This window comes from Ricinus communis, chromosome 8, assembly GCF_019578655.1.
Source record: "Ricinus communis isolate WT05 ecotype wild-type chromosome 8, ASM1957865v1, whole genome shotgun sequence".
Classification (NCBI taxonomy): domain Eukaryota; kingdom Viridiplantae; phylum Streptophyta; class Magnoliopsida; order Malpighiales; family Euphorbiaceae; genus Ricinus; species Ricinus communis.
Genome location: NC_063263.1, coordinates 27,276,734 through 27,282,991, shown reverse-complemented (window position 1 = coordinate 27,282,991; position 6,258 = coordinate 27,276,734).

Below are 6,258 nucleotides of genomic sequence, written 5' to 3'. Positions count from 1 at the left end.
AGATAATAAAAGAAAAAAGATTTGGTTGTATACTTGCAAAAGGATGAGGCTGCCACCAAATTATTTATGAGTTTTGTATATGTCTAACCTAATAATGGTTTCAGCCAAGATAATGGGTATAGGGTCTGCTCCATGCTCCACTTAATCAATAATGCCAATAATCATGATATCTCCCCCTCCCTAAAGAGAAATCTAATTGGGCATAAAAGCAAAAGCCTAGCATCTGAATCTAAGTAAGTGTTCTTCTTTCTTTCTTGTCACAACAATAGATTAGAGAAGTAAGAGTAATGTGCTCACCAATAGAATGGGAAAGTACTTCGACTAGGGGCATGTCGAATAATTCCAATAGTTTGCCAAGAAAAGGATCATTAAACCTAACACAGTAATTGGATGAAAGGAACTCATAGAGCTTACAAGAATGGTACAGAACTCTTCAATGATGGGGCACAGGTCTTGCCCATTAAATTTAAAAACATAGTCTCTTGGACACAGAAGTTGATAGCAGAATGAAGAAACCCATAAACAAGGTTGGTGTGTTGCATGGCTTTGAAGGATGAAAGATGAAAGATGAAATCTCCAAAGTCTAATCCAATCATCACCAAGGTTTGTAGGCTTTTGGCACTTTTTTGAGACATTTTTTCAAACTTTGAAGAATGATATCATGTATAGGGAAGTATGAGGGGTGTACGCATATTTATAGGCCTTGAATTAGTGTTTTATTCAGACTCTGCGATTGTAGAGCCGAATCGACTGATCATACAGCTGATCGACTATGTGATGTCATCACACCATATTTTTGGTTTTTGAGGGATTTTAGGCAGTTTTTCGATTCTCGGTCATATGAACACTTAAAATATATGATATTAGGTGGAAAATGATGACAATGTGTGTGCTAAAAGTGCAAATCTTATGTATTAAAGAGTTGAGTTTTATAGAAAAGTCAGCTAAAAAGCAAAAAAAATAACTAGTAGAGAAAAGTAAAAGCACAAATCAAAAGCTAGGGTTGACTCCTAAATCCCCCATCCCATCATCTAAGTCAATTTCCATCCCTCGGGTCCATAAGGTAGACAACTGAAGTGCTAAGGTATCGGTCCTGTGTTGTTGAGCATCAATCTATCACTACCAATTCGTCCACTTGCCTTTACAAGCTCTTATGGTCTCTCTAAGGAAAAACCCAAAAGGAGATTAATTAGTGCACTTTATACATGCATATATACTGAATTATTTCTTACCCACCAGTCCTCACCGAGGATGAAGAATTGTCTTCTTACAGCACCGACTAATCAATGCATGTGCTCGAACCAGTCCCTCTGAACCTATGCAATTACTTTTACGTGTTACTAACATTTTAGGAAAGTTCCACTTAGATGTGTATAAGTACTCGAATAACTCCAGTGGAAGGCCTCCATGGAAAGCTGATGCCCTATTGCACTCCAATATGAGACCATCGGATCAGGGAGTAACGGGATGCTCGCCGGAATCACATCTGATGTGGATGTAGGAGGTGCTTCGGAGGCAGCACCAGTAGAAGAGCTCGAGGTGTGGGAGGGCCTAGAACGCTGGTAGACCATCCCTCTATCGGCTCAAAAGTAGTAGGGGTGGGTGAACTACAGACAAAGCGATTGGATAAATAGGCAAAATAAAGGAAAATAAAAGACTCGACCAAGTAAGTCACGAAGTATACATGGGCCATGGTGTCATCATCAAATGACACAGTCCCTAACAGTTGAGGGATGAATGAAGCATAGTTCATCCTTTGAGAACGAATAGTGAGATCCTTGGGCTCACATATTCCACCAAGCATTTCGCTAGCTCCTCCCAAACAAGGCCTGCTATCAAGAACATAAAAAGGGTGGAGATAAGGGCACTCGGCGTCTGTTAGGGCCTCGCTCCCATCCGTATATCCGCTCGCCCAAGTACCATGCCCAACAAGCATGTCCAGCTAGTAGGATCCTCCTATGCTCGAGGTTAGCTGTAGAAAGCATGTAGGGATCCTAATGACGGCACTACCCTAGCCAATTGCTTTGAATCTATAAAATATAAAGGTAAGTGACTCTATATATAAATTATAAATGTCTAATGAATTCTTTTACCTTGTCTTAAGTTAGGGAATTGATCCACATGCGATGCATATGGACTTGTGCCCACTCTAGAGGGACACACCTGCTCGAGCCCTAGTGACTCAAACGAGGAAAGGCTTGTGACATGCAGATAGGCTGTGAGCCCACCAGTAGGCCAATCTCTAAGGCCGAGACCTACAAGTCAGAAGTTAGTAGACGTGATGCAAATATAAAAAAAGGGGGTAGAAACAAAGAAGATTGAGTAGAACTTACATGCACGATAGTAATGTCCATTTGGTGGTATAGATAAGCTAGCGCCATAAACCCCCAATTGTAGGAGGAGACCTGGTCTAGATCCTATAGAGGGGATAGATATTGAATCTTTAATGAGATTCCCGAGTCACAGAACCATTTAGTCCTAGAAAGATACACTAAAAAGGCTCGATCCATCTGATTCACCTCTCAAGCATTGGGAGGCACGAAGCCTCTATAATGGAGAGGGATGCTATAGTAAATGATACAACAAGTGTTCTTGCATGCTAGTGTTAGCACCCACTTTTTAGATTTAGATATTGATGGAATTATGGAAAATCTAATGATGAAAGTTACTGTCTTTCTTGAGTTTCAAAGATTGAGAAAGTTCGAATCCAAAAGAAGGATGAGAATAGTTGGACTTATAATTACTTTTCTAGAATCAATTTGGATCCAATTGATAAAAAAATAAAATTTAAGGGTTAAAACGACAGTTTTCACAAGTTTAGGAACTAAGTTGTCAAATTTTTTGAACTTTTGATCCTTAGTGCCAATCGGCTCTCTGCACAGGCGATTGCCTCTACACATACTGATTAGCTATTTTTTCAAATTTCATACCATTTTACGTGCATTTTTGACCTAAAACGCCAAAAATTGGTAAGAATAAGCTCCTATAAGGTATTTATGATACTTATTGGAATTTTTTTAAATGTTTGTTGATGATAATTGTTTAAAATTAAAAATAAAATCCCTTTTTTATTTGATATTAATCTAATAAAGGGAGGGATAATTACAACCTATTTATTTTAATAAGTCAATAATTATAAACATCCCCTAGGGTTTCCTAACCCTACTCCTATAAATAGAAGAGTATGGCCTAGGTCTAGGGGCAATACACATCGGGCCACACTCATTAATTATTAGCAAGAAACATCAAGCAATAGGGCTAAACAATTACATCGATACATACAAAGAGAAGACCTTAGGCAACCTATTGAGAAAGAACTCCCAAATTAGGAAACCTATTAAAAAACGACATAAACTTTTCTTAAACCTAAAAGAAGTAGAACTTGATTCTCATCCTCTTTTTGATTGAATCGCTTGCTCATCTTCTAAGATTTAGAGAACGACGACTAACAATGACAACCTAAGGGTTCTCTTATATCAGCATTATCAACATCTCTCTTCTAATTGGTTCAATTTCTTTTTATTTTTATAAGAATATGTTAGGAATATCTTTTTTATGATTATTCTATGTAGTCCACATGATTAGATTAAGATTCTTTTTCTACGGAACATGCTGATTTTATTTGGGTTTGAATATGATAATAAGAGCACCTATTTTTTAAATTTGATTTAATTAGATTTTGAATTTAATTAGATAATTAGTTTATAATTCCTTTCATTTTCTGATTATACATGTTCTAACCTAATTCTTTTTCTTCTATGCATGTTAAAAAATCAGTTCTAAGCGTGAAAATCAAGGAAACACCGCAGGAAACCCCCTACAAGCCTCAAGAGCTGATCGGCTCTGTACAGAATTAGGTCAATCTTGATTTCATGATGTACTTTGGCAGTTTCTTATACTGTAACTTAGTTCTTAGGGTTTTCCTTACGTTCTTTTAGTTGTAGATGGGTTGTAATAGTTATATTTATTTCTTGCCTCTTTTATTTTGGCTTTTTATCTGTGATGGATGCCCAAATATATATTATATGATTGCCTAATCAAAAATTAGACAGATAGACTTAGGCCTTAAAATTGGACATGACAAGAAAACTGTAGTCTATTATCTTAATTAAGATGGTAATTGGGTTATAACTTAAAATCCATAGACTTAATAGGTTTTGCCATGCTTAGTTATGTTAAATTGGGCTATATTAAATTTAAGGTCACTAAATTAGGCCTCTCCATAAAAAGTAGTAAGTTAGGCTTAAAGGCTAGAAATTAAAGCATAATCTATAATTAGGCTACATTGGATGGGCTTTGTATGTACTTAATTAGTACGTTAGGTTAAATGACTTTGATAAATGGATTGGGCTTTAATAAAAAATGGACTAGATTTAGATGGACCTCACATGCTGCAGTGCTTGATGTGTAGAAATATTATGTTGCATTTATAGGGAAAAACCCATACAAATATAGACAAATAAGGAAGTTGGCTTCCGAATGCATCTCTAGATTTATGATGTAGGCTTCCTTATGGAACTTAGAAATATCAATTAGTAAAAGTGTCCTGATTACCCGAGAAGCGACTCCTATCTCCGCTCTAGTCTCTATGACTAGTCAGCATGTTCTCGATTAGGTTGAAAAGCCTTGCAGTGTTGTAGTCATTAAATACACATTGGTGTCCACTCGAAATTATCGCCCATAGTGGTGAGTCCACTGGGGATAAAAGAAGTTGATTCTAGTGTTTATCTGTCTTAATTTTATTATTTACCAGATGGTTCTTGCATCACTACACTTTGGTCCCTATAGCCCCAATGGCGTCGATAAATGGTTCTTTGGTTCCACTCGAACCCTATAATTGTGACACTAGCTAACCATCACTCACATGTAATGAGTGAATCTCCTTCATTGTATGGACCCTTGGGTGGCGGAAAAGGAAGAACACTTTTTACTTGTGGGAGCCTTTTATCCTTACCCAAGACTCCACTCACAATAATGACAATAGTAACCTCCCTTAGGAACCTTGAGGCTTGCTATTTGAAATGTGTCTCTTTATAAGTACTTAAGCCTACATATTAGAAAGCCTTGGCCCAACGACACGTGGAATCAGGCCCTAGGCCAAAACTATGCAGGCTTTATACTTATACCGACAAACATTGCCGTGTTTGTTTTATATCTGCTTTTGAGAGTTTATGGCATGTACGTCAAGCCTAGGCCTAAAATTCTAGGGAAGAAAGACTTACCATGAACCGTGTGTAGGAGCAATAAGGTTGAGGGATGCTTTGTATATTAATATGTATGCTAACCCTTTTTCTTTTATGTCTTTATGCATAGCATGTGCATCATGCATCTCATGCATTAATGCATCATACTAACCCTTTTATTTTTAGCTATATAGACACTCCTTCGGGATGGAGAAGACAAGATAGTGGAAGGCTAGAAAGGATACCAATCTCATTGAGAATCTGAACCGTGTTAGAGCTCCTTGAAAAGCCAAGACATCAAGCTTCCATAAATGACACTAAAGCTACATCCAAAATGGATAACAAAAGACCTAGTGAGCAAGATGTTGAGATCCTCAAGAATGCCGTTATTGACGATTGGAGGGGTATGATATGGGAGGAAGTCCAATAGCTTTTGGCCGGGATGGTTGCAAACCAAGCTCCATCTGCTGCTCTAATTATGTCGGCTAATCCCCCTGCTGCTATTAACCCGGTTGCAGTTGTAACTGAGACTACTACTGCTATTACTGCCAATGCTAATGCTGAAGACCCTACTAGAAGAGGAGTGCCTTGGAATTTATGGGGCTTTGACAAATATGTGTTGGTATTAGAGTATGCCCTAAAGACAAAGAGCTATAAGATGATTTGTGTTAATTTTATATATCACAATTGATGGCATATAATTATACTAAAGGCAATGTTAAACTCTAATAGTATGAATAGTCAGATATTATTGAGGAATAATCCAAATTGTTAGAGATGAACACCAAGGAATGTAAGCACAAATGTAAGAAAAATTATAAAGCGAGTTTATAATGGTGAGGTTCTTATTACATACGTTCCTAAACTTCATTCACAATTAATGTTTGATCAAGAATTAGATATTGATCGTTGGGTATTGATCAAATGCTCAAGACTACCATAAAATGTTATCACTTACTTCTGAAGTAAGCAATCTATCTCATAAGGTTGAGGAATAGGGATCCCGAGATAAGCATATGGGTGCTTGTTATAAGAACAAGTTCATTGAACACGACCCTATTGAGTAGTCCATATG